The following is a 14,753-nucleotide window of genomic DNA, read 5'->3' as shown; positions in this document are numbered from 1 at the left end:
CGGCTGCAGATGCGGTATCGATCACTCCTCTCGTCCTCTAAGACTTGTTGGACTCATCCAGTGGATATCCGCAATGTCTGACCCATTCTCTTATTCGATCAACAGTTTTCGGGAATACATGCATTGTAGTGCCTTCAGATTTAGCATGGGTCTTCGAAGGGCAACCGCTAATCGAACAGGCAGGCATTGTTGAAAATTCTGAAAAGTAAATATCAACATTATTATACAATGTTGATGAATAAAAATGTGATACAAAAGTAAATGAACCATACAATGTTCAATGCAAGGTTTGTTTTGGTCACAGGAACTATACCAGTTCATCATGTGCGGCTTAGTATTTGCATAAATTGCAGAAATTTATAAATGATGTGACTAAACTCTGAACATGTGACTCGTCCCTTGGATGTTCTGTCTTGCACGAGAAGGAAACATGCTTACATTATAGACTGGACCCCCGAAGGATGCAATTCGATGACAATTGACACAGATGAAAATAAATAGATCTATTGATAGCATAACAATGGAAACTCAAGTCAATATCAATGAGACCAATGAACATAGCACTATTGAGTACTCTACTCGCAAATAGATAGAAATTTAAAAATCAACGAAATATGACTAATACATAGCCTTACCTTGACCAACAAACAGTTGGATTCAGCAAGCAGAGCAGTATGTTGCAGGAGAACAGGTAGATGGCCACAGGTAGAACACTGACGAGTTTGCTCGAAGCGGTCACAGAAGTTCACGGATAGCACGACGACGAGCAGATTAGCATAGATCTCAGTGGTTCTCAGGTAGCACGTTCAGGAGTTGACTTGCAAAGCACAAAGATGTTCTCATGAGACATATCAAGTGGTTTATAAAGTATTACAAACAGGGGTGTGTTTGTGGATGAATGACGTGTGTATGTTGTGGTATTATGTGGTTTGCAGGGGGCGGCCTTCTTCAAGGGGGAGCCCTGCCTGGAGACACGGAGTCTGAGGAGGCCATGTGAGCGATGGGCCCTTGGCGTGGGATACCTTTTGAAGTGTACATGCTGTTTGGCACCTTGGCTGTTCGCGCCCCTGACAGCCCCCCATGGCAGCACGCATCCACTGGACTTGTTATGGACTTTTGTTTTTGTTAAACTAACCACTTTTTTATACTTTATATAGTTATACTTCGCCTTTGATAGGGGAGGGGGGGGTGGATGGATGGATGGATGGATGGATGGGCCGGTGGCCGTGCAGACAAGGCACAGGAAGACTGCTGAATGGAAACACACTTGATTCATTTAAAAAATCGAAACAACCGTTGTTAAAATATATGTGGTGTTTTATTTTGTTTCTTTTTTTGTTTCTTTTTTTTTGATGGCACAAAAATACAAAACTTTACACATTGTACAGGTCAGGTTGCAGCACAGCGAGGGAAAATCCCCTGTACTGACCGCTGTCACTCAGGAAAGTTTCTCTTATGGCACGAACGGCACAGGCGGGTATTACTCTTCGAACGCGGTGTCCAAGCCTCCCCTGAAGCCACCATGTAAAGGAACAACAACCTGTGAAAAATAATGATACAAACTGTTTTTAAATCACCAAGATAAGTTGATTAAACGTTTGTTGCCAATGACAATTCTTGTAGCTAATGGCATTCTGCTCAGACAAATGCTATCTAGACACTGCACACTATTGAACGACTTTCATGGTTACAATGATATGTAGATGTAATTTTGGATATAGGAGACGACCATGAAATAGTAGTGGCATCACAAGCAGATTATACTTACTTGTTACTCGGATTACGAGGACGAACAGTTGCGCGAAGTTCGTGCATATGCACCATCATTATTCTCAACACGGACCGTGTGAGGCAGGCTGCCCTGAAGTCTGGCAGCGCGGTGATGCATTGCGGTCGTGGCTCGCCTTCCGAAATGTAGGCCACGCATCCCGAGTTTTCACAGCAGCAGCAGTTCTCCTCCTCGGTTGGCATTACCTCGCACCGATTGCATGTGCACCAGGTGGAAACAGCGTCCATGCAACTAGGTCCAGTGTCTTCATCCGTTGATTCGTCCTGCCAACTGCCGTCCGAAGCCCCATCGTTTTCGCGTGTTTCCCTTTCCAGTAGTTCCTCCTCGGAATACTCTGGCTCGTACATGTAGGGCATTATTGTAGCCATTGTGTGGTAAACAAACTAAAATAATTTATAGTGATGGTACAGGTGTTCACACGGGCTACAAGCGGCAAAGGTAGCTGACCAGAGCACAGAAATGAGTCACAGAATACTCAAAGTAACACAGAGAGAGGAATGGAATCGAAAATCTGCTGCTGTGTGTTGTGAAACGGTCTGTTTATACTTAAGGTGGAAAGAGGCGTCTTGCCATTTCCATGGCAACACGTCATTAGCTGAAGCACAGCGATTGTTGAAACGAGACGTGCTTTGGCGTTGTGAAATGGGCGGTATGCGTATGCTGATGACAGGCTCAGAGGCGGGGGATATGATTTAGTGCCGCAAAAGCAGGTCAGCCAGGGCGATGGGGCAAGTGATAGGATTATCACAAAATGGCAGCACCCTGGTGCCTGTTTTCGCGTACATTTAATGGACGAAAACTCGGGTAAGGTCCATAGGAAATTTTTCTAAAATCGAGCGACTTGGGCTTAAAAACAAATGGCAGACCCGTAGGGACAATAACATTTTTTTTGACCGAACCATTCCTTTAAACGACCTCGTTATTCAGGAGATTTTCAACAGATAGGGTCACCCCAGGTGGATCTCTTTGCCACCTGGCACAACAGGAAGTGCCCCCATTTTGCATCCTGGCAAGGTCAGGGCCCCAGCTCTCTGGGAGACGCTATTCACCTCGAGTGGACCGGCATGAAAGCCTACACCTTTCTGCCCACTCCCCTGATTCACAGGGTAATTTGCAAGATCAAGGAGTTTCGCCAACTCCTCATAGCTCCATGGTGGCCGGCCAGGCCATGGCTTTCGGAGCTGCTCAGTCTCTCGGAAGTGCCCCCGATTCACATCCCGACGGGCCCAGCCCATCTTCTGGCACAGCAGGGGAGCAGAGTCATCCACCCTGCACCAGGGAAACTAGCCCTCACAGGGTGGTACCTGAGTAGGTAACGTTCCGGCACCTTAGCCTCTCACAGGCCAATCTGGAGATCATACAAGGTGCCAGGAGCAGAGCCACCAGGGTCCAATACAAAAGCAAATGGACCAGATCTGCCACTGGGCAGACTCCAAGGGAATCGACCCCCCGGCATGCACCTTGGACAACGTGCTCTCCTTTTCGGCGCACCTCGCTCATTCAAGTGTGCAGGTGGACACCTGCCGCACATAAGCCGCAGCCATTGGGGCTTACAGAAAGGACATTTTCTCCTCATCCAACCCTATCGTCAAACATCTGACAGGGCTCGCAAGGCTCTATCCACCCGTCAAGAGACCACACTCGGTGTGGGACCTTAACATAGTCTTGGGCGCCCTGGCGCACAAACTGTTCGAGCCAATGGCGTCCCTGGACATCAGGCTGGTCACCATCAAGACGGCCTTACTAGTCGGCCTTACCTCAGCTCGGAGAGTCAGCGAAATCACAGGGACAAGGTAGTCCTGCGGACACACCCGGCATTTCTGCCCAAGGTTCCGTCGGCCTTCCACTTCAACGAGGAAATAGCCCTTCCTATATTTTTTTTTTTTACACCCGGTCCCAAGGACGAAGCACAGAGTGCTGCACTGCCTGGATGTCAGGCGTGCCCTGAAATTCTACTTGGACAGGACCAAGGGCTTCCACAAATCGGACGTTCTGTCACTTTCGGAGGCTCAAGACCAGGCTATCAAGCCTCGAAGGCTTTCATATCCCGCTGGATAGCCTCTGCCATCAAAGAAGCGTACGAGGGCCAGCACAAGCCGCTCCCGGCCAACATGGATGCCCACGCAGTCAGGGCCTAGGCAATGACCATCGCATTCCAGCGCCATGTCCCTTGGCAAGTCTAAAAGTAGGGCGGCCACTTGGGCCTCTCCCTTGGCTTTCTGCAAGCATTACTGTTTGGATGCAGTCTCTAGATCTGGTGCTGCTTTCGGACAGTTGGTTCTCAGGAACCCATTTGCTTAAGGAGGGTCTCCTATCCACCCAGGGGCTACAATCAGTTGTAATCGCCCATACAGTATGGAGGAAAGGGGACGGGACGTAAGAGTAATTATAAGTTACTCACCGTAGTGACTAACGTACTCTTAGTCCATAGTCCCCTTTCCTCCATACGTCCCACCAACCTCCCCCTAATAACACTGGTGTCATTAGGCAATGTTAAATCTATTGTCGACGCGTCAATGGGGACTGAGGTGTGGCGCCGGAGGGTGGAGTCAGGGCAGTGCATGCTCCCTGGGCCGCACCCCCGCGCGCCTCTAAATTTAAAGGGGAAGAAGGTTTGTTCTGGTGAAAAAGGTTCTGTCTCCCATCCCTTGGAAGGGATGCCCATACAGTATGGGGGACTATGGACTAAGAGTACGTTAGTCACAACGGTGAGTAACTTATAATTTATCCTTGATGTTTGTTGGTCTGTTTAAAAAAAAATAATTATAATATTAAAGCTCTACACCATCATTGGTGGTGTAATCATGGCCATTAACAGGCTGAGGTGTATTATGTCGGTTTTACATCTGCATTATGTGACAAAATCGCCTGTTGGGGGCAGATAAAGGGGGGACCAAGAGTGTCTATGGGCCAGGGGAAGCCACAGTATTTTTACATTCATTTGTTCATGACACTACACAGAGAAGCAAGCGGGAGGCCCGTGTTCCAGCCCATGCATCCAAGACGCCGTGAAGCAGGTGTGCGTCTTCTGAATCTGCTTGTGCAGCCATATGCTTGCTCTTTGTCAGATAGAAATCGGAGAGCAATTGGGCGGCTTGTGAGCTGTGTGAGCATAGAACAGAGGTATGTCTGTGCACAGGCCTCCGATGCGGCTTCCTCCTGCTCCCTTCAGTCTCAACTCCACTCTCTTTCAAACCAACACACAAGACCCTCACATTCCATGGCAGTGCATTGCAACATGGGATGCAGATGTTAGGTCTTCATTAAGCATGCTGAATCTGTAGCTGCAAGATTCACATCTTTAGCCTCCTACGATGCTCCTTGTGCGGTGGCAACCCATCCATTCAGTGTTACAGTGCAATACCATGATCTGTTTTAGTCCATCAGCCCCTCACAACCCCTGCCCTTCAGTCTTCAGATAACTCCTCTACAACAAGTCCTATTTCATGTCTCTGCCATGGCAGGCTAATTGGCCAGATTTACCAAACTGTCCTCGCTCAGCCTACACTTCCATTGTTGCCATACCACACTGGCACCTCCTCCTCCTTGACCTGCACACAGTGGTCCACTTGTTGGTCACGAGCTGCACGTTGGGGATCACTGCTCAAGAGCCTCCATTGCTTTACTCGTGCCTTTTGGTCTCCATGCCTATGGCCTGGGATAAGCTACTGAGCTTTTCTCTTTTGTATATTGTTGTATATGTAATAAGAGTCAGCCATGTTTGTGTTCCAAGCTTTTTGAGTAACACTGCCCAATAAATGCTATGCCTATTAAAAATGTGCATTTGTTCTACTCTTGCAGGGATCTATTAACCGACTTATCTAGGGGCTCACTGATGCCAGAAATGTCCTTTTCTACTTCACGAGACGACGTCAGGGCCTGCAAATAATGAAACAAATTAACTGGGAAGCGCAGTGCGGGGACATCAGCAGAAAGTCCACGCTGCTTCCTCGTCACCTGCTGGGTGATTTCTGATGGTCCGAATACAACCCCGAGCGGAAGTGTATTTATTTGCCATTTCAGATAACGTCCGTGTTTATTTACTTTGTTTAATATGGCCGCCCATTACAGTTGTCACAAATTCTTTAATTTTTAAAACATTTCTTGTTTTAAGTCAGCGGCTCAGCAATCAATTTCTTTTTTATATTGAATTGGATTTCTTTTTTTTTTTTGCAGATTTGGTGGAGTAAGCAGTGATTGGCTTGTAAATCTTTTAGTTGAGAAATTTACATATTTATCTGAAACTATTTGAAATAATATATCCTGATTTCTGAGGGAAGCCCAAACATGAATTATGTTCTGAATCTTAACTGCGAGCTCCACGCCTGCCTGTGACTCAATTTCTGCTCCAAATGCTTACCACAATGCATTATTGAACAGTCTGCAATGCGTACCGCAAGGGGAATTCATGGAAAATCAGTAGGGAATTCCAAACTGCTCAGAGGAATGAATGGGTTGCCTGTTCACACAACATGACGCTTTTGGCACAGTTTGTGTCGTGGGGCCAGTGTGCATTTATTACAAAATGCATGCACGGTCTGCAAACAGTTCTAGTTGTGCAACCTGAGTCAGTCATAACTACTCAGGCAAACACAGAATTTCCATCACATCTGGGAATAAAAGGTAAGTGGTATCGGGTCATTGTGACTGGAAGACATTTCCATAAAGAGCCACTGGGTAGAGAGACACGGCCAACCTCTTGGCAAATGCAGTGCGTTTGTTGGAAGTGATGATGAGAGTGCATAGGAAGAATCCAGTCTACCAAAAGCTCTTGTTCCAGGATCTGAAGGAGATCTGAACTTGTGGCTTCTGTGATAATTCTGCAATCCAGGAGACCAGATACAGGCATCTGCCCTTGACTGGATTGTGTGATCCAGGGCAAATCTCTCCCTGTGTTGTAGTTGCCTTTTCTACCCAAATGTTGGGAGTGCTGAGACTGTGGAAAAACGACTATTAGGGTCTTTTGAAAATAATGCCTAGACATTTACGATTCTATGCAAATCTACAGCTTTGATAAGCAGGTGGGGCAGGATCGGTCGCTTGCCACTCTAGCCTGACATGTGACTGGCATTGCCCAATCTTTCATATGCAGCACATCCAGCCTTTGAGAGGTGCCAACACCCCTGCCCTCAACGAGCCTATCAATATGTAGTTCTTCCTAGCTCTGGCTGTGTGCGAACATGTTAGCTGGCTCTTATTTGTATTTGATCACAAGTTGCCTTTCTCTTTCAGCAGAGGAAGAATAGTTGGTAGTAGAGCTGTGCTTTGTGTGAAACCTTGTAGGCAAGTGCCAGTCCAGGGAATTCTGGTTTTGCTAGCACTTTGCATAGAAGGACAGGACAATTCAATGGTTTGACCCAAGAAGACAGTTTCTATCTCGTCCCTTGAGTCTAACTCCACCACCAAGAAGGTTGCGATGAAAACTCATAAGGTTCTAGCATTTTTGGCAGTGGGTAGTTTGAATGCAGTTATTCTTCATTCAATGCATTCATGATTCACACAGGTGCATAGAGATGTTAATGCGCTATACCAAACATCTGCTTACTCTACCCACTCAGCAAACTCCGACAAGTATATTCGCAATCACAGTCGCAGCTTTAAAGCTACAGAATATTTTAAGACTCCACAGTCCCTTTAAATAATGAATTGTTTTACATTGAAGTTGATTTTGTTTTGTGGATTTGTTTTTTTTAATCTGGATATCTGTTAAATGCTGCATTTCTTACCATATGAATGATTTTAAAAAATAGTTTTCTTTTTTGACTGTAAACTTTGTGCTGAATAAAGTTTGGTCATTTTGGATGAACTGTCTTCTTCCTATCAACAAAAACATTATTGTACACGTTTTGTGCATTTTTCACTTGATGGCAAAATATGTGTAAACATCTCGGAATTGGTCAATTATTCCTCACATAATGGATATCCTGAGAGTTCTCCAAATGGCCTCTTGTCTGTGGCGGTGGTTTCATTATTTATGGCGGATTCTTCTGGGAACACCAAAAACCCCAGTCCACACCATTCCTCTGAGAACTCATCAGTCACTGGTTTATACTGTTCCTTTGAGAAAGCTCTAGTAATTTGTTATTGCAGTTTCTCTGAAAGATAGGCAGTCGCTGGATGGCCCCATTCCTCAAATACTGTACTCCTTGGATTAAATGAGTAAATGAAATCTCCACAGTCACTGTTGTATGCCATTCTTCAGAGAATTACTCTTTAATTGGTTTACAGCATGCATTTGAGAACTCCATAGTAATTTGTGTGCATAGGTTTTCTGAGTACCTCTTAGTCCCTCAAGCTCTCCTCAATCATTGCCTAATTCCATTCCCCTGAGAACTTCTTCTGTTGATGTATGTCATTATGCTGCCTTTGAGAACTGCCGCCATCCATTCCTTTTGAAAACTCAAATTCACTTATAAATGCCATTCTACAAGAGATCCTAGCTCTGAGTGTTGAGCAGTGTGGACTTTTAAGATTGGCAAAAAAGCTGGATGCATATGAACTGGCTAGTTCCAGGTCCAGAGCACAAGTCAATGGTACACTTAGATTGGAGTCTCCCACTATTTTTAGATCAGTGTCTCAGTCCATCTTATGCTACCTGAGGGAAAAGGGAACAGTGCCCCATTTAACTGTGAGCCTGTAGTGCAAAGCAACTCATGAGGCGTCTCATACTGGGCTGCAAATACTAGTTATTCCTATCTTTGCTTGTTAAGTCACGTAGTTAATTATGCAACTACATCTCAAGGCAAAACCCAAAACGGGTCCCATTTGGTTGATCATGATTAACCCCATTCAAGAAACAAAAAACTGAATACAATTAATCTGCTGTTGAAAGCCTACCTGTGTCAAGGGACTAAAAGCTGGGACTAACACAAAGGCTCATTGATGCAAGTTTACTGGTTCTGGATATAAAGCACACATCACCTTGCATTATGGTACTTGAGTCATACATGTGTAAAAGCATTACATTTTATTAAAAGCCAGGATTTGCAGAACATCACTTGCAATCTCTACATATTTTTTAAAATAAAATATAAATGATCAGAGGGTGGTATTAGGGGGTGTGAGAAACCAAAGGGTGTCTCGCCTACTAGTCCCCGGGGATCTCTCCCTCAGGTGGCCAGGGCACAGCTATTGCCTTTGGATCCAGACCCTGGGGATGGATCAGTGTGGGACGATCACTTAGGTGAGGGGTCTTCGGGGAGTGGGGGTAAGACAGCCGATGGTAAGACGCGGTAGTCCCCCCTTTCCCGTACCCATAATCCATCCTATTTTATATGATTTTCCAATGTTCCAACTCGCCCCCACACCGCTTCTGTGCAAACAATGGGCAGAGGAAGAGGTCGACTGAGAGTAAAGAGGCTAACCCTTAGATATCACATTGGACATGTCCCGCTAATCGGGTCAGGCATTTGACTTTAATCACATACATCTGATACCCATTAGCTTGTCCCACACGGATAAAATGCGGAACAAAGAGACACACTCTGAGCAAGGTGGAACACGAGAAGGAGTAGAATTTACTGGAGCAGAGCGACCGATCGAGGGACTTGAGCAAAGGGTAAAGAAAACCTGAAGTTCCCTGCAGGAGAGGTTGTTGCCCCGGGAAGCCATGAAGGAGACGCATAGAAAGCCAAGCGCACACAAGAAGAAACCTTCATTGTGTTTCAAGGACACCAGTAGCCCGCCGGGTGAATGACAGAGTTTGGGAGGCAGGCCAAGCCTGTGGTATTAACCTGGACTCGTGGATCAAGCCGCAAAGACAAGAAAGGAACACTCACAACCAGTGAGTTAGTAAAAGGCAGGTTTGTGTCAAGGAAAGATTGAAGCCGCAACAGTGTATCTCACAAGTGAAGCTTGTGCACATGCTGATGAGACGCGAAAGAAAGCTAGCGAGTGATGAGTATTAGCTAGTGATTCAGAGTAGCGGAGTGGTCTGCCGAAAGGTAGTAGTCCACTCGAATGTCTCAGCGAAATGTGAAAAGGTGAATGCTTTAAAGAGAAAGATTTCTTCTCAACTTTTGAGCTTATGGTACTGAACTTCCACGACCAAGAGACACTGGGGCAAATAACATAAGAGAGTGACCTGAAGAGAAAGTCAAAGTGGTCCTGTGGAGGTCTGAAGTGGAAGCCTTGCACATTCGAAAGTCTTTGACATCCATGAAAGGTCTGAGCCCGACTGGGGAAGACCAGAAGAGTGTTAAGTTAGGGGAAGGGAACCCCTAACAAATGTGAATTAAGCTTGGGGAAGGGAACCCCTGCAAGTGCTGTGTTTGAAAGGTCTGAGGGGAACCTACGTGAACATTTTGCTTTGAGAGGTCCAAGCTCAACCGAGGGATACCTGCGTGAACGTTTGTTGAACTGTGAAAGAATTTTTGAAAGCTGGAATGAATTACTTTAACATGGAAGGCCAGGCGGGACTCGAGCCACGTTTTGATCTGCCTTTGTTTTGAGAACCTGAGCCATCATGTGTGATCTTGTCTATGAGGGCCGCCTATATCGGTGCTGTCCAACATGGGGAGGAGAGCTGACTCATCCATCTTGATCCTTTGTTAAAACACTGATTTTGCTTTGCATACATATTTCCCTTTGCACACTTTTTGTATAAGAGATGGGGCAGGCATTAGGTTTTGTTAGTATAGGCCATTTTGATTTGACAGAGACTGGCTAGGACTGTGTTTTCATATTATTTGATGGTAGATACTACTTCCATCATAGCTATGGGGCAAAGCAGGAATATTTCCAATCCCCGAAGATTGAATACATGTTTTGAATGTATACCTCTTGCGTCAGTGTCATGCTTGTGTTGCCATGCCCCCCTTACAGGGGGGAAAGTGGGCAGCAGTTTTCAACATTACCCAGTTTATCAGAGATTCTCCTTAGCAATCATTTTCTATGCAGATTACTCCTGTCTGACAGAAATCATGTTCTATTGTCAAATAAATGTAACCTAGGGTGTCAGCTATACACCCATTTACTAAAAGGTGATGACATTTTCTAGCTGTGACTTTGTCATTTCACTTCCGGTGGGGTTGTGCATTCTGTTTGTTTATTAGTGCCTCTCTATGTTATTTATTTTATTACTTGATCAATGTCCAGAATACGACATTGGGGATATGCTGTTTTCTCCTCTTGGAAGTGTGTATCTGATTGGAGACAAAACGTCCTTCTCTGGAAGATCTTAAAAATCAACACTTCACCCCTCTTCCTCTTACTGATATCTCCAAGATGAGCGAGTGCCCACTTGTGAAAGTAGAAGCAGGGTAACATCTCTGTAGCTGCTGATTTCTGAACCCAACTTGGGCTATGGACAGCACCCCCATGCCCCAAGTCAGGGACAGCCCCATGGAAATCACGACTCCTACCCCCAGGCCAGCTGGATAGGGAGGGGCACTGTACCTGTAAAATATAATTGCTGTTAACAGGAGACGCAAACACCAAGGTGGACTTATAGGCATCCCAACAAGGACCCATCTTTATTTATAAAAACAATACACCCTATTCCCCTTCCTAAAATTCCCCTGACATGAGTATTATTTAAATGGAATCTGTTTAGTCAGTACACCCTTCCTTGGTGGGGTCTCAGTGACCCATAGGGTGAGACTGACAAAACAGACCCACATCCAATTCCTGGTAACACACACTGAAGCGTAAGGGCAGAGGATGGCCTCCGTGGGTGGTCCCACCTCCAAGGTGGCCTCAGGCAGGCCGCTGTTTCTTTTTCGCAAGGGTATCTCCACTCAACCCCTTCATACATTCACTATACACATAACCAATTTAACATTGTCTACTTAACTATCTTCCTAAATGCCCCCCACACTATATTTCCCCTACATTCCGTCTTGAAACATTACATATAATTATAAACATACTAGTAACTATAAACACAAATATATATTTGACAAACGCAACACAAAGAACACACAAAGAACATATAATATATACTCTTACGTCCCATCCCCTTTCCTCCATACTGCATGGGCCTCCCTTCCAAGGGACAGGAGACAGAACCCTTTTCACCAGAAAAACACCTTCTTCCCCTTTAAATTTAGAGGCGCACAGGGATGCGGCCCTGGGAGCATGTGCTGCCCTGACTCCACCCTCTGGCGCCACACCTCAGTCCCCTTTTCCACATCGACGGGAACCGGCCGAATTCACCAGCGCTCCTGGGTTTGGCTTCGGCCATGTAATTCCACACGCTGATTCTTCTTCTCTTCTGTCTTTTTTGTCTTTTTATCATTCAGATACTCGGTCCTCGGGTGTCACGCTTCTCTCCAGCGCATGTCGACTTCTACAGGGTTCAGCAGGTGTCCATCCTGCGACGGGCTCTTCCTGACCAAAGACCGCCACACCCTCTGCCTATAGTGCTTTGGCCCAGACCACAGCTGGCAAGCTTGTACCGCGTGCAATGCACTTTCATCAAGGTCTCTGAAGAACAGACTAGCCAGGTGGAGGGAGCTCTTCCAAAGATCACCTCCAAAGGACCTAAAGGAATCCCGATGCGGAAGGATGTAGTTGCCTTGGCCAATAAGGGTTGGCTCAAGCCCCACTCAGTCCAGCCGGTGAACCAACGCCTGGACGCTAAGTGCAGGCAGATGGAGGGGGATGCACTCTTGCTGTCAGCCCATCCTCAGCCACACTCCTTGGTGATCGCTGCGGCATCCCTATACTCCAAGCCTCAGTCGTCCTCAGCCTTCTCCTCTGCGGTGCTGCTAGGCAAGGAGGAGAAGCTCTTGGAGGCGTATGGGAAGAAGCTATATTCCAACGCGTCCTTGCACCTTTGTCAAGATAATGCGGATGCCATGCTGGCAGCCATTAACCAAAGGCACTGGCGGGAAATTGCAGATTTCCTCCCAGAGCTTCCGGCGCAGAGCCAAGCACGATTAAAGGCAGGATTGGCAGAGGCCAAGATGGTGGGACAAGATATCATGGAGTTCTCCGTGGCCCACATTGACACCTCTGGCCATGCCATCTGCATTGCCACGGACATGAGAAGAACGGCCTGGCTCCGTGCTACGAAATTCAACCCGGATGTCCAGGATCGCATCTTAGATCTTCCATTTGTTGGGGGTGACCTCTTCCACTCCACAACGGACGAGGAGCTGGATAAAAAGAAAAACAGCTTACAAACAGCCAAGTCTTTATCCATCTTGACAAAGACCACGCCCAAAACGTACACCCAGTCACAGCAGCGCTCGGACAAGGGGCGTACATACGGACGGTTCCACGGCTTCCAAGAGCAGAGGTCCAGACAGCCTGACCATTTGCCGATTCAACACTGGCACAAACAACCAAAAAGGGGGGAAGAGTAAGGGCTTTTTCCAGTCCCCCTCTTCTGCAACGGCCTCAGAGGGAAAGCAGGCATGACACGCCCCTCTGGGTCCACGTGTCTCCAGTGGGGGGCAGGCTTGCTCGCCATGCACATTTCTGGCGCCAGAATTTCGCTGACCCCTGGATCCTCTCTGTAGTCTCCACGTGGTACTGCCTCCCTACCCAAGCCTCTCCTCCCTTATCCCCTCCACTCCCATGGGCTGGGGCAGCAACTACTTTGGCGGAGATCCGGTCGTTCGTCCAGAGCCAGGCAGTGGAGGAAGTCCCAGCCTCCCAGCGAGGCTTGGGCTTTTACTCCAGGATTTTTGCCATTCAGAAGAAGAACCAGGCGGGCCTGAGAGTTGTGCTGGACCTTTCCACCCTCAACCTCTCCCTACCTCTACAAAAATTCAAGGTGGTTACGCCAGCTTTGATAGCAGAGACATTGTTCAAGGGAGACTGGATGTGCTCCCTGGATCTGAAGGGCGCGTACCTACATGTCCTGATCAGTCAGCCTCAGGATCATGGGCTACCATTTCCAATACAAGGTGCTTCCTTTCAGCCTCAACTCGGCCCCCAGGGTCTTTACCAGGCTGATGAACACTGTGGCGGCCCTCCTCAGGTCGCCGGTCCACCACATCTACCCGTTCCTCGACGACTAGCTCGTCAGGGCGACATCTCCAGGAGCAATGCATTATACTTCCCACGCTCTTATGAACACACTGCACGAGCTGGGTTTTTCACTCAACTTCAAGAAGTCACAGCTGCAGCCCACGCAGAGACTGACCTTCTTGGGTCTCATTTGGGACACGTGCTCCAAGCGAGTTTTTCCCTCGAGGACAAGATTGCGGCCCTCAAGAGGGCCACTGCGCACTTCCTCAACAGAGAAGTGACCTCGGACTGGTGCTACCAACATCCACTGGATGGCAGCAGTCTTCTTGGCTGTCCCACACATGACTCAGGCTGAGGAGTATACAGCTGCACTTTGCAGCCTCTTGGAACCAGGAGCGAGGCTCTCAGAGATGATCAACGTTCCTCCATCACTTTACACGGACCTCACATGGTGGTCCTGGGATTGCAACCTTCGGCAACCTACACCGCAGGTCACCATCACTGCGGACTCCTCTCTTGAAGGTTGGGGGCCCACTCTGGACAACCACTGCGTCCATGGCACCTGGACCTGGCAGGGGTACCACATCAATTGGCTGTAACTGAAGGAGATCTGGCTGGAGCCTTCCTTCCGGTTATCGAGTGCAAGGTCATCCTCATTCAGACAGACAACTCGACCAGCATGTTCTATTTCAACAAGCAGAGAGGTACCAGATCCCTCCCCCCACTGTGCAGGTTTTCAGTCAGCATGTGGGAATGGTCCCCCGAGAACAACATCTTCCTCACGGCTGTCCACCTGCTGGGAGAATCCAACCTGGAGGCAGACAGGCTCAGCAGATAGGGGGTGGACAACTACGAGTGGCAGTTGAATGGCCTAGTACTGCAGGAAATCTTCTACAAATGGGGACACCCCCAGGGGGACATCTTTGCCTCATGGGACAACAGGAAGTGTCAACTGTTTGCTTCCTGGCAGGGCCAGGGCCCCGACTCCCAGGGCAATGCTTTCCAGATTCAGTGGGACAGAATGACAGCATACACCTTCCCGCTC

General features: G+C 47.4%; 1 protein-coding gene across 1 annotated transcript in view; it reads left to right on the top strand.

Moving 5' to 3' along the window:
• TRIM44 (tripartite motif containing 44) overlaps positions 1–7,591 on the top strand; it is an 886,456-nt gene extending 878,865 nt beyond the window's left edge. Inside the window, exon 6 of the mRNA XM_069623358.1 lies at positions 5,591–7,591. The gene's annotated coding sequence lies outside the window, so the exon portion shown is untranslated. The remainder of the gene's footprint in view (positions 1–5,590) is intronic.
• Positions 7,592–14,753: the final 7,162 nt, after the last annotated feature.

Source organism: Ambystoma mexicanum, chromosome 11 (assembly GCF_040938575.1).
Source record: "Ambystoma mexicanum isolate Mex_15411 chromosome 11, UKY_AmexF1_1, whole genome shotgun sequence".
In the NCBI taxonomy this organism is placed as follows: Eukaryota; Metazoa; Chordata; class Amphibia; order Caudata; family Ambystomatidae; genus Ambystoma; species Ambystoma mexicanum.
This window is presented reverse-complemented; position numbering and strand designations above follow the sequence as displayed.